At 36.2% G+C, this 15,540-nt stretch overlaps 1 protein-coding gene across 5 annotated transcripts in view; it reads left to right on the forward strand.

Annotated features, from left to right (window-relative positions):
* The window catches only part of LOC134665262 (diacylglycerol lipase-beta), a 111,727-nt gene that overhangs the window by 19,134 nt on the left and 77,053 nt on the right, over positions 1 to 15,540 (forward strand). Inside the window, exon 1 of one of the 5 annotated variants that reach the window (XM_063522160.1) lies at positions 702 to 1,320. The exons of the other annotated variants lie outside the window; for them this stretch is intronic. The gene's annotated coding sequence lies outside the window, so the exon portion shown is untranslated. Of the gene's footprint in view, positions 1 to 701; positions 1,321 to 15,540 lie in introns of those variants that run through there. 5 annotated transcript variants of the gene reach the window in all.

The raw sequence follows: 15,540 nt of genomic DNA on the forward strand, positions 1-15,540 counted from the left end.
ACGTAATTAATGGATGACCCCTAAAGTGGCGCAATACACATAATAGGTAAGTATTTAAGCAACTTAATGTGTTGATAATACGTGTTTTATGTATAAACAATAATGTATTGATCGAAGGCACTGCTATGCTTGACTGTAGGTAAGTAGTCACCTAGTCACCTATTCATGTCAGATATTTAAAAAATAATATATAGGTACATACTACGGTTCCGGTTACGGTACGGTGATACGGTTAGGTACGGTACGGTTGTTGTGCAGTCTGTAGTGTAACTGCTTAGTATGGAAATAATGTCGTGACTACCCAACTTAAGTATATACGTCGCCATACTACTTATAGGTTGGGTGGCTACCCTAGTGTTTCTATACAGCTGTATAGAAACGTGGATACTTACTAGTAATTAATTAAGTAAGTGCACCAACTGTACATGTTTTACGTCACATGAAATAAAACAAACCTTATAATATTTTTTGAATAAAACAGGTACTTAACTATTAAGAAATAGATATACAGGGTGGCTTTTTTATCGTCATATTATTTCAGCACTTAGGTATAGGTACTGTTCAGGCAATTTTCTAAGCAATAAACAGGTGGCCTGACGTTAAATCCCTAAGCTAAACTTGCTAGGCATGAGTTCCCCTTCTATCATTGTAATCTATCCCCTGACATAAGTCGCCGATCTTTTTTATAGGTCCTGATGCTGTATGTCCCGCGGTAAACGTTATCGCAATTCTGATGCGTTTCTTGTTACGGCCAATCAGACATAGCGGAGCTCGCTACTCGATGCACTTGGCTCGGGCGTTCTCGGCATAGTTCGGCCGAGTCAGCGGCAGTAGAGCCAGTAGCCGAGCTCGCGCGGCACGGAGGGTTACTCGCCTTCCCGCCAGTCCGCCGTCTCGCCTGACAGCCGGCTGCTCGCGTCGGCAGCGCTCGCCGTCACATCGTAAACAATAAAAAAACTTAACATTGTCAATGAAAACCTTAATGAATCCCATCGATTAAAACTTAACTTACTACTCGATTATAATAACTGCAAATACCAGTAAATCTAGACGGCCGGCCGCAGTGACTTTGGAAATGTAATGTCAAGTGTTTTGGTGATCGAAGTGAAAGGAGTTCTTTCGTATAATTGTGATACTGAAGTGCTGTGTAACTGTGCCGAGCTCGGCCAATGATTAACCATAAGTAGAACAGACTTGGAAGCATGCTCGATGATGTACCGGCACGATAGAAACTCGATGAATGTAATTGAATGCTGTTTATCAATCGAAGTACATTGCTGCATTTAATAGTCTACGGTTGATGTTCGTATGAATTGAAGCGTGAGTACCTAAAGATATATCTATTACATTCTGTCTATTATAGCCTTATATTATTATATCATTTTAATTTACCTAAACGTAAGTTTTGAAATAAACTTTTAGGTTACATTTTTTGGCAACGGTAGGTACCGACACAAAACGAGACGACAGATAAAAACACTTTCTGGAAACATACAGGAACACGATTTAATACTGATGTACGCTATTTTATTGTTTATTGCAAATCATACGATTAATAAAATAACATAAAAAGATTAATAACATAACACCAGAAGTAGTGAGCAGTGAACACCAGCTGTTTTCTTATCAATAAAAACAGTGTTATCTTTACAGAGCACGACAGTAACGTGTCAAACGTGTCATGCATACCTACAAATTTAAATTAGGTGAGCGGGTATACTGTGCATACCAATGACACCGAAATCCCCTTTTATAGCTATAACATTGAAATTTAGGTACATGTTCGTTAACTTCGAGTTAGACGCGTGTTAATAAAGTTTGATACAGTCAAGTTTAGATATATTATGTAGGTAATAGATTTTTCCAAAATCCCGATAAGTACATCTATTTCTTAAATTAAACATCATGGGTTGGTATCAAAAAATAAAATTTATATAATCTGTAAGGAAACGTACATGTACATGTCATTGTCAGTGTCATCTAAGGGAGACAGACATTTTTGGACACCGTTTGGTCTCACCCCCTGTATAACTTGCATTTTTTTTTAAACTTACCTACCTATCTCAACGGTATTTACAGATACGAGATATTCGTTGGATTTTACAATTATCTCCGCTGTTTCAAACGGGGAAAAACATATGTTGGTGAGACCTAATAAAACTTGGAGAGTGTGCCAACTCGGTTCAACAAGAAAAGTTACTCACATTCTATCTAGGTCGTTAAAGAAGCTTACCAAATTTCATACGTAGTAAATACCTGTCTAAGATGTAGGTAGGTTTATAGGAGCTGGCGCGAGATTTGCACTTGAACTGTAAAAGTTTCCACATAAAATACGCACCAACTTTCGTGACTCAACCGACACATGTCGACGTACTAGTAGTAAGTACGTGTAATATATTGACATGAATGGCGAGAGATCCTGATGATAGTCTCCGTGAATATCCGTCCTTCGCAGCACCTACTGTCACACTAAGTACTAATAGTTTACCGTCGTGAACTGTAGGTAAACTTTCAAAGACGTGTCGTTGAGTTTGACAGCTGCCGTATTGAATTCTACAATTTTCAATCAATGTTCACTTCGATTCATTTGGCGAGCGTAGAAATGCCTTACTAAGGGTCGGTTGCACCAAACTGTTCGTATCGTTAAAGAGTTCGCTAAATTTTTATGTATGGAAAGTTTCATAGTAAAGCGCCGGGGCGCGCCGGCTCACGTTGATCAGTCTGTCAAATGTGGTTGGTGCAACTGGCCCTTAATCGCCTTTCTTGATCTCTAGGCACGCACTATTGTTAAGCACCCCCCAAATACAGAAGTTGCACATGTTCTCATCTTACCTACTTGCCTCCTGGAACTTCGCATTTATTATCTGGCTTACTAAACGATACGTCCCAATCGTCCCATCCACGGAAATGAGGTGGTTGGTCTGTGATCAACTGGTCACATCGCATGGATCTAATTGAATTCATATAGAGATCGGCAGCTCAGTGCATCCTACCTGACATTATCGTACCTCCCTTTCATTCAAATTCGTTTCATCAAAGTTGTGTGAGTGTGACAGATAATATAACATACAGAACGCATATTTCTTAATTTCTATTTTAATTAAATAATAATACAATAATTTAAATTCAATTAATTTGAAATTAGAATATCTAGCACCAGTTAGTAGGCATATCAACTGTTTGTCACGTAAGTTCAGCAAATAGGTGTCTACTAATTAATCTAATTATAGGTACTTAGGTATAAAATAAAATCACATCTTTATTTTTTTTTAAACAATGAAAGTTTTTTTATTTTACATCTTTATTACTTATAAAATCAACACTTAGTCTACCTCAAAAGTCTGTTAAGCAGCATTTAAGATTAAGACAAACTAAGGTTTATTTTTAAGACCGACTGTACAGTAAAGCAAATCTGTACAGTCAGAATCAAGTGCGTAGGTACAGTCCGCAGCAGAAGTTGCTAAGCGGGCGAGGTGATCAAAATTACCTTGACACGCTCTTATCCTCTTAACAATAAAGTCGCGTCAAGATAATTTTGAACACCTAGCCTGCTTAGCAACTTCTGCTGCTGACCTACGCTCGCGCTATTCTAACAAATTTACCCCAACAACAACAACCCTAGTTGGCTACGGGCAACACCGCCCTCGAGTCCATACAAAGAAATGGCTTAAAGGTCTAAAACCAGGCCATAAAAAAAAACATACAAAGAAAAAAAAATACCCCATCAAAGATTATCCCTCGTATCGTATGATTCCAAAGCATCTAAATGTCAATGATATTGATAATACCACAAGGCACGATGTTGACATTGTTAGTGTTAGCAAGCCGAACCGGTCACACCTATAGATTTAGAAAGGGACCTCCGAGACAGTTGTAAAGTCACTTTGTCACTGGCCAGGATAATGGGATTACAAGAATAGCTGAACACCTAAAGGAGAATAAATTTGCTCGAGCGATATAGTTTTATCGACTTCGAAGACTTATAAAGGAAAATTAATTGATTTGAAAATCAATTAATTCATTGGCTCCCGTCGTCTGTAATCCTTGATAAACACGGTCTAGCTGCCGTATTCGAACTTCAAGATATTTACAAGAGACGACACGTACTAGATCCATTCTAGATACGTTATAGTTTCAATCAACTAATAGTTCTCTTTTGCAGCGCAATTCGGGCAACCAATGTCACTTTTACGTTAGATAGAGTAAGATATCTATTAGATGTGAATTGAATCTCTAAGTCATATCCTGTGGAAATCGTTCAAGAGTATCTCCAGAATCGCGCAAATGTCAAATTTGACAGATGAGATCTTAAACAGATCGTTATCGTATCTTGGTGATGTCTTAAAGATATCTAATAGATGTCTATTTCAAAATCCGAATCGGGCCCTAGGTCTCTTCAAATAAATATCTTCAAAGTAAGATATTAGACTCGTAAACAACCAATTAATTATATCTTAAATCCCTTAGGCACTTTGATAAAGATCTACTCAATTCTACTCCATCAAGTGGCCAAGATGATAACCGTGCAGACGTCAAACAAACAGAAAAAATGTATCGCGATGATAGACGCTATGAAAAATCACGTGACTATTTCCATATAGGTACCTATGGGCTTTTCTATTAACGATTGCCATCTTGGCTAAGCCCCCAGGTCAGTCGGGTCAGTCGTGTGTTATGTTGTTTGTACATAATGAAAATAAGAACGATGATGCAAAAATTAAAGCCCCATTTACACGGCGCGAGAAATTGTATGCACTATTCGATAGATTTCTAACTACAGACACAGAATAAATAATAGTACTAAGTACAGAAGACTCACTCTCTAACAAAACGCGTCTGTTACAATCAGCACAGATATGGCCGCTAGGTGGCGACAGCGCCACGCGCGACTTATGGCAAACCCCAAAATTGGGGCCGAACGAATGTACTTTTAGCTACCTGTAGCAAAGCGACGAAATCGCGGAGTGAGACACGCCTGCTACTACAGAGTACAGTGAATTCAGTCGACCGACTGAATACCGCAATGTAACGAAAAACGCATGTATGTTCTTGGTCCGTAACGTCTCAATGGGGCTTAAGTAATTTCTTTTATAATGACTTGTTACTGAACTTTATACTACATCTTACGTACCTATCCTAATCTTTGCTATATTTTTTTTTGTATAAAATAATAATTATTTTTTTCTGTGTATTCTATTGAATTACATGCAATTCCATATCTCAATGGATTACGCATTTACGAGTACGTTTTAATGGATTAAGCGATAATCTAACATCGCAGTTAATTAGTAAATGTTCAAACGCATTCTGTAATTACTAGTAGTTAGTTAAATAACTTGCTATATCTTTTTTAATTCGATTGCTGCTGAAATCTTCATTAAGTTCAATCAGCAGCAGCAAAGATATCCGGCCCGATTCGAACTTTAAGATACGTCAATTAATAGATCTACAAACGATATGGATTAGATATGACAGTGTCAAATGTGACGTTTCTTCAAACGAAAACGTGACTTGTCTCACGTGACTATTAATTGACTTATCTTATGATGGTCGAGTTCATAAATGTAAACATCTCTTTTTAATCTTATTCCATTGCAATAAGGTGAAAACCTGCTCTTCAAACCGGCCAGATTATATAATCTAACGTAAGAAAAACGACAACAAAATAAAAAATCGCCTTACCTGCCCAGTGGCTTCTTGCATATAAATTTGTATGCAGAGGGTTTAAGTTTCTCAGCAGCCGACTTTACTTTAGTAAAAGGAGGATGGAGATACTCCCTCGGGTGTTAAGTTCCACGCTAACCACAGATGCGGTAAAAATATCACGTCTGCAGTTAACTGACAAAAGGAATAACTACCTAGTAACTCACTAAAAAGATTAATCGTACGTTTGTCTAGACGTCCAGACGCTGTTAGTTTTTTTGCACGGCTTGACTTACCTGTAAAAAATAACTCAAAACTGTATATATATCATATTTTATGCATACATACATTGACTTATATCTCAGGACTGGCTATACGGGCAACAAGAATGGGGCATGAATGGGGCCTGTACAGCGGTGTGACACCGCTACAACGCGATTGGTTGATGAGTTCGCATCACGCGCTCGATTGGTCGCAACTATTGGCTCGAATTCGTGAGTGACACCGCTGAACTAGTACCATTTTAGTGCCCGTTAGGCCCGTCCAAAGATATAATACGTCAATGCATATATAAATTTGTAAATCCAATTTACTGCTGTACAATTCAACTGTGAACGCGTAGATGGTACCTATTTATATTCATATGGTGTAAGTCGAATTTAGATTAGATGCTTATGTTATGTGTGACATTTAGTTTTACCTGGCGTTTTATTATAGTACTATTTGACGCCAATATCTAAAAATATACTAAAGCTATTTTATGACCTGATTGCCTACATGCCTTATTAATTCTACTGGGCTTACTAAATTCTGTTTCATAATAATCATAATTTACGTGTTGATAGATGAAGTTAAGTTATATTTTGTCTCTCTCTAATGCACAGGTACACGTTGTCTTTTGGCTGCACATTACACATATATAGTTTGTCAAAGGACTGTCTCATTTCAAAGGTAGACAGAGAGAATCATATTATATTTGTCTTACACTAGTACTAGCACCCAAAAGAAACGGATGAGCATAGTTTTTTGTTTTTATTTACCTACTGACAAATTTGGTTTGACCAATAACGCAAACTCTCTATTATGGTGCGTTCAAAAACCCATAGACCCATACTTGTATTTAATGCTATTATAAAGCTCGCGAAATTTTAATAATATTAAATGAGAGTCGCTAGTCGATTAGACAAGTATCACGTCCCTGTTTCTGTTATTGTTAGTCGTGAGTTGTGAGTTGTGAGTCATCAGTTGTTGTGTAGGCAGGCTGCCATCTGCATCCATCTCCGTTTCGTAGTTACCATTACAGGTAGAGCTGTTATTCTAGCTACCATTCATTAAAGTTATCAATGTTAATTATTTACACACATATACATTACAATCTTTTAATTATGAGTTAGGTTATATCATAAAAATACTCGACATTTATGTATAACTATCTAAAACCAATTAAACATGCATTTAACGCGTATTTCACTGCTAACTTCCTGGAGCATTAAGGCCCATTTACATTATACAACTTTCTTGTACAAGAAACGACAATTATTGCATACAAGCCTTGCCTTTCAAAAAGTGTATTCAATAATTGAACCATAGTGTTTACACATGAGCAATTATCAAAAACTTGCATACAATTATTGAATGCAATCATTGCCTGGAAATAATTTCTACCCTACTTTGTTTACATTCATGACATTATTGCACGGAAATAATTGTATGCAAGTCTTGACAAGTCTAAACCTTTTAATTGTACAATAAACGACGTATTGCTGCAATTATTGCACGTATTTGCCACCGCAAATTTTCATTGAATATTGAACGTTGGTTGTGTTTGTGATTTTTTGTAATTTTCTGTTGTGAGTTGTGAATATGAGCAAAAACGTATTTAAATTTGGTTCTTGGGATATGATAAAATTTATAGAAATATACAGAAATCAGATAATTATATCATTATCATATATAGATAATGTTTGTGGGACACGGAAAACATTCATTATAAAAATCGAGAGGCCCGCGATGCTGCACTAAAATCATTTTCCATCGAATTTGGGATTGAAGATTTTGGTCCCAAATAAATTATTAACAAAATTAAAAACATAAGAACACAGTATCACGCTGAAAAGGAGAAGGTGAAAAATTCTATGGGTACCGGATCCGGAAGTAATAATGAGCATCAATAGTAGCTTGTCAAAACTTTACTTTACACTTTTATTTTTAAATACAGTATACTTACATTTAAAATATAGCCGATTAGCCGAGTTTTGCCATGGTAAAAAGGTACTTATTGTACACTCAGGTACTCTAAATAATTGAAATGATAAATTGGGCGGCAATTCTGGAATGCAATTAACTATTGGTCTCTGTTTACACCTACGCCAATATTGTATTTAAGTTGCTTTCAATATTCAAGAATATCACGTTAGGTTTAGACTGAGCAATATTTTATTGCCTCAATTTTATTGTATGGAAAGTGCAAGAAAGTTGTATAATGTAAATGGGCCTTTATTCAGATTGAATGGTCAACACCCGGCAATCCATCGTTATCATTTCTGAAGTCCCTACCACTTTACTAAAAGAAACTACCGTACAACGTCTGGCTCTACGAGCACCCTTTGGACATTCACAAAATCATCGTAAATTTGATGAACGCCGTTAATTTCAATTTATTTATTTAATTAAATTCAATTTATTTATTTAAAGAAAACAAATGTCCCATAATGGTTAGTTATTAGTCCCATAATAAGATTTAAAACTAAGTGTTAGTGGAACAAAATCATAAAGCGACAAACAAACACAGACAGCAATAACAATAATAATTTTAAAGATATGAATGCCCCCGTAATTGAGTGATGTTAATTAAAAGATATTAAGAAGAAGAAGATCAAATGCATAACCAGTGATTACAATCTGAATAAGCCTCCTAGGTGCACTTAGCGGATTGGTTCTCGGTTACGTAAGTATGTTATGTTTCCTTTACCTCAAGCACGAATATTAAATTGCGTCGGTTCAGGGCTATAACCGCGAAAATCAGTCAGTCTAATTACGCCTTCGTTGGAGTAAAAGAGAAAGATCCCCGCAATTTGCGAATTTCTGTTTTCGCGGTAGCCGCTCAGAGGTCGTACCGCGAGCCACGTTCGACGTGTTGCCTCTCTGTCACACCTACGTCCGAGTTTACAAGTGCGAGACAGAGGCAACACGTCGAACGGTAGGCCCTCAGAGCGCTCCGTCTGTCCACTAAGCCAGTCTCGCCGTAAACATAAAGAAGCTAGAGCTGAGCGTTTTCTTTCTTCCGTAAATGATACAAGATACTGTTTCCTTGCAACTAACTTAAAAACTTTGGGCCCGATTCGGATTATGAAATAGACATCTTTTAGACATCACCAAGATACGATAACGATATGTTTAAGATCTAACCTGTCAAATTTGACATTTGCGATTTGCGCGATTCTGGAGATACTCTTGAACGATGTCCACAGGATATGACTTAGAGATCTAATTCAGATCTAATAGATATAATAATCTTACTCTATCTAACGTAAAAGTGACATTGGTTGCCCGAATTGCGCTGCAAAAGAGAACTAGTTGAAATCTAAACTATAACGTATCTAGAATGGATCTAGTAGGTTAGGTACGTGTCATCTCTTGTGAATATCTTGAAGTTCGAATACCGCAGTGTGTCTTTTTAGAACGAAAACATTGACAATATTTACGTAAATAGTAAGTATTTATGAATTCATTTCAATCTGAGTATTTTATGAATTGAAGCGCATTGTGACCGTTGCAACTGTAAATGGGTTAATTGTACGTCTGTATATTATCTGAAACAGTTTATCAATAAAAAACTGCAGGTACAAATAGCATTAATAGGTAGTGGCGGTTAAAACAACATGCAACACGTCAAAAATATCTGCCACGCTGAGACGTACCTATTATCCAAATAGGGATATATCTCTACAGTTTGCTTTCAAAAGCATCTATAACAGTCAAAATGGTCTCCATATACCTAAATATAGAGACGTCTCTATTTTTGCTAAGCTCTTAGAGAATGTTAGATACTTTTGACGCGCAGTCTGATCCGATAATTTTGATGCTGTACCTTTACGTTTCGTGTTACGGAAAACTCATAACAACCCAGCTCTCAGAGATGCCCCATAGGTATTTAACACAATTTCTCTACGCCAGTGCGCCGCTCGTACCTTGACTCGGTTCTACTTTTATGAGGTCTGTGTTATATGAAGATTTTTATGCTACAGTTGTAGCCAGTCCTTGAATCAACTATGGAAATAATTATTCAACATTCGCAAAAGGTATTTAACAACCAATATACGGTTTTGCATGATTATATGCATTTGAACAACCATGCACCAATCAACGAATCCCATAAAATGAAATCACTGTATCTCTATTACAAAATTTGAATTGTGTCTATGTCTAATTGGACATCCTAAACACCTATTTACCAGGTACACTAGTAAATTTGTCTATGGCGGTTTTTCGTTTACGTGGGTTCAAATTTCACTCCATAGAAAAAGAATACACTTTACGGATCATATCCTTTTTTGCGATAATTCTATATTCGCAAGTCTGCATTAGAGCCTGGTAAAATCTATCTATCTTTCTATGACTTCGTTATTTCTTATTTTTTTTGTAAATTAAACATATAAATTGTTGTCATGCACACTTGATCATGCCGCCTGATTAAGCCATATATAGATATAGGTAATGACCAGCCAGCTTGACTTGTAACCTAATCACCGGCACCGGCATGCCAGTCACGGGGCGAGAGTGCCCGACATGAGTTAACTGGCTACGCGTGGCATACGAATGGCACGCAATGAGCCGTGCAATTCAATTCACGAAAAACTGTCAGCTACCTACCTAATATAACGGGACCCCGAGAATCATACCAACAAAGAGTAATGCGAGATCACTCTTTCACTGGCCAGTGGAAACGTTGCGAATACTGCCAGACTTCCTACCGGGTTCGTAGTAAATTCCCAATAACATGACAGGAATTTTACGATGTTCTGGAAATGATGGAGCATTAAATGTCGGGTTTGTTTAGAAATTAGATGTTTACTACGACATATAAATACTTTGCTTATGTGTGCTTTAAATTAACATACTTTTGACATTTATATACCTACTAGACTGTTACTCCGTTACCTGTTTCTCAGTAGTAGGTTTTCAATTAGGTACTCAAACCGAATTGGGTACTATGGTTAGGACCTGACCTGACTACAAAGTTTGACATCTACTTACTTGTCAGGACTGCAATTAGTTTTATTACCTGTGGACAAGATAACACCAATAAGACCATTTCGTCAAACGTTAGATATAATTTTGATATTTTGTATGAAATAAAACTATTGAAACGGATTTCATTTCATGAGTAACTATCGCGATAACCGAAGACAATATTTTGTATGAAATCAGATCGGTTCTATGTGTAATTGTGTATACTATAAAACATGTCACCAACCCACATAGCATATGCATATTATGAACAAATGATGCAACATCAGATGATGAGTCACCAAAACGCTACAATAAAATTTAATGTACCTATATCATTGTTGTTTTATTATTATATCACGCGATAAAATCTTCTGCTCTAGTTTTAGTTTAGATTTTTCAAGCCATTGGTTATTGTTGTGCTTATCTAATACACCTTTTTAAATATTTCAACTTTGAATCCGGAACAATCCATACTTATCAGTGTATGCAAATATTTTTATCGAATTTAAGAAGTGTGATAGGATAAGTAAGCAATTGATATAAAGGAATTAACTGATAATCTGATATCAACCTAATTATTATCTCTAAATCTAATCTAATGCAATGTAAGTACGATACTTACAAATGTAATATGAAAAATGGTTACATTACAGACGTTTATTTTCACATAAATTTAAGAAGTTGCCTGAAATGCCTTTTAAATTTTATTCTTTAATTGCAGATTTAACTAACATAATTTCGTCCTACTTCATAGTTTGCTTATTCAGATACTGAAGTTAAACCTAATATATTCAACGTAAACTTTTTGCTACTCGATATTGCTATAATGAAGGTTGATCTGAATAAAATTTGAATCATTCATGATCATTATAATAAATAACATTACAAAAGCATTCGTTGGAATTTCATTACTCTCATTTTTCGCGAAGCGCGTTTGGTAAGGGATAACAATGCATTACGTAATTAATTTGAAAATTAAAGTGGTTTAGCTTTTAAATAATCTCGTTGGAGGCAGCTTTTTGTGCCGATTCCCTGCCTTAAGGCTGATTTAGACGGCGCGCGAACTAGCTTGCGATTTTAGTTACATTGCGGACAATGGGTTACATCCAATTCAACCGGCTGATCAAAACCCGCAATGTAATGAAACTCGCAAGCGAGTTGGCACGCCGTCTAAATCGGCCCTTATCGTTAATTCGCGTCCTCAGTAATCGCCAGCCATCTATTGCCCATTCTAACTATGGCCACTCGGCGTTTCTGTGGGCTGTCCTTTGTGCGCAGTGTGCATGTGATGTTGCGATCTCGTCTATTCAAGTATTCAGGTCACGGATTATATGCGACTATTTAACTGCCTAATTATGGTGCTACTAACTTTATTTTTGTCATCGTTTTTCCTTAACCTAATGCCGTTTATTTTACTTTTTGTAAGCTTCAAGTGCACTGAGAGAAAAGTACAACAAAAATACACTTAGAATTACAAAAATAAACTTAATCCGGGGACAAGGAGAGTTAACTAATAGGAACAAATTGACTTTTGCAATTTCTATTAGTTCTTGCAATTTCTATTATCTGTTTGTTGAAATTATATTTGAGATTACTGAGCTGTTTGTAGAAATAAATAAACTTTACAGAAATAGTGAAACATCCATAATTATTACTAAAACTTAATTTTTCCCCCAGTACAGAACTGTTTTTTAATTCTTGGTGATGATTTTTCTCTCAGTGTGCTTATTCCATACATGATTACCCTTATTTATTAAATAATAAATTTTAAATACGGGGTAAAGCTCTTTATTTAAGCTCGCCGGATTTATTTTAATCTCGCTTAAAAGCCCTAAAACTTATAAATGAATTTTCTATTTATGGAGTGAGCACTCGAAGCTTTCTATGGCTAAAGATTGGTTAGTCGTAAATTATGTTTTATAAAGTGCTTAGATACTTATCTACTCGTAAATCTTTATATTATTAGTTATTACTGAATGGCAACAGGTATCACTGATTCACACCATCGATGCGATTCATAACCGGTTATCTTAGTGTTATATCGCAATACATCCAAACTTACATGTTATCAGTACGTATTAACACACGGAATTAACATACGTAAGTCCAAAGTACAAAAGGAGTACTAATACGTACGTGTAAATAATATTTTGTGTATACATATTTGAAATCCAATAGCGACTCCTACGTGCTGTTGCGAGATGAGATATTGATTCGCTATTCGCTCCCAGCTCCCAGTAAGTAAATAACGGATTTTATTTGTGTACCTATTGTAACGCTTTCATCTAGTGACGAGAATATGTAAAGTCCCTAGGATATGGACCACCTATTTCTGAACTGACTCTTTGGGTTCGTGATCCAAAGGACTCGAGGCTTTTAGCTCTTTTTTAAGGGCTCGCCTCATCTCTTGCCGCCTAAAAGGCCAAAAGGCTATTCTACTAATTAAATAGAAAAGGAGCGTTTTAGGCGTCAAGAGAGGCTCGAGTCTTTTGGATCACTACTTTGGGTGCTTTATGATTTTCTATTTTATAAATAAGTACATTTTGTATTTTAAGATGATAATAACACTGAGAGAAAAATCATTAGTAAACTAAACCAGGAATTAAAAAACAGTTCTGTACTGGGGGAAAAAATTAAATTTAGTAATAATTATAGACGTTTCACTATTTCTGTAATGTTTATTTATTTCTACAAACAGCTCAGTAATCCTAAATCTAATTTCAACAAACAGATAATAGAAATTGCAAGAACTAATAGAAATTGCAAAAGTCAATTTGTTCCTATACGTTGACTCTCCTTGTCCCCGGATTAAGTTTATTTTTGTAATTCTAAGTGTGTTTTTGTTATCCTTTTCTCTCAGTGAAGTAAAATTTGATTGTAAAAATCTATAGAATGTTAATAATCTATAGAATGTTAATTAAGTAAGTTTTCGGAAACAAAATTGCTTTGCCAATAAAAGTTACATTATAGGGTAATTAGTCAATTAATGGCCACCTTATAACTAAAAATAAATTCTATTCACCTATGTATAAACAGAATTCATTTTAGTGTAAGGTACTAGTCAATGAAGGGTGGCCAGTTATTGAAACCTTATACTAAAAACAAACTGTTTATAGGTGAATAGAATTAATTTTTTGTTGAAGATGGCCAGTTATTAACCGGTGGCTAATAGTAATTGACGATTTACCCTACCTAGTTCTTTATAATTATACAATAATTTTATATACTTAAACAAAGTATGTTTACGCTATCGTGATCATGGCATACGACACGGGTCGCCTACACAACTACACATCCGTTAATGTGTAATCGTGGTTAGGACATCGTTAGCAATATTGCGGTCGTAGGGTTTTGCTAATGTTGAACAGAACTTGTCAATAGGCTCCACCAGATACTCGAAAGTTTCTGTCGCCACATCCCTACTCGCGTGGGCGCTTTTGTTTACCTACTCACATAGACTAGGAATCATCTAGACCGAGGTTAGAGCGATTATTTCATGCAACCGATGATGCCAAAAATGCGTGCCGTGATTGGTCCGTTCAAAGACACGGACGTCACACAAAGACACTTTCGACCCGAACATGGAGTAAAATTACCGTATGCGTGGCAGAGGGGGTAGCGCGACTATGCTCAGTCTGGAGGATGTTTTGTCTGTGCCTACTCACAACGGTATTAGGGTTCCGTAGCCAAATGGCAAAAAACGGAACCCTTATAGATTCGTCATGTCTGTCTGTCTGTCTGTCTGTCCGTCCGTATGTCACAGCCACTTTGTTCCGAAACTATAAGCACTATACTGTTGAAACTTGGTAAGTAGATGTATTCTGTGAACCGCATTAAGATTTTCATACAAAAATAGAAAAGAAACAATAAATTTTTAGGGTTCCCCGTACATAGAACTGAAACTCAAAATTTTTTTTTTCATCGAACCCATACGTGTGGGGTATCTATGGATAGGTCTTCAAAAATGATATTGAGGTTTCTAATATCATTTTCTTCTAAACTGAATATTTTGCGCGAGAGACACTTCCAAAGTTGTAAAATGTGTGTCCCCCCCCATGTAACTTCTAAAATAAGAGTATGATAAAACTAAAAAAATATATGATGTACATTACCATGCAAACTTCCACCGAAAATTGGTTTGAACAAGATTTGGTAAGTAGTTTTTTTTTAATACGTCATAAACCGTAAACCGCAATTTTATTGTGTTACTTGCTGTTACGGAACCCTTCATGGGCGAGTCCGACTCGCACTTGGCCGCTTTTTTCTTACGTGACTGGCCTAAAGGAAATGGAAAACATTCCTATTTCAAATTCAATTACACAAGTTTTTATTGATATATTGTTCCGTGGATTTTAGTTGTTATTTTCTAATACCTGAAATACACAATAAAGTTAAAAGGTACTAGAACATACAGCGTTAGTTTTAAGTAGGTATAAAGTTAGACATATCAAATATTGGCACTTTCATATCAAAACACGTCTATTATTTCACTATCACTCATCAGCACAACTAAGGCACTGGTCCCACCGCGAGCTAGTAAGCTATGAGCTATCGGCTATAAACACGAACAAAAGATAAGCACTCCCGTGTAAATAAAAGAGACACGGCGATATTTATAGTTACTCGCCCAGCGGTGAGCTATAAATATCGCCGTGTCTCTTTTAT

The sequence above is a fragment of the Cydia fagiglandana genome, chromosome 6 (assembly GCF_963556715.1).
Source record: "Cydia fagiglandana chromosome 6, ilCydFagi1.1, whole genome shotgun sequence".
Classification (NCBI taxonomy): Eukaryota; Metazoa; Arthropoda; class Insecta; order Lepidoptera; family Tortricidae; genus Cydia; species Cydia fagiglandana.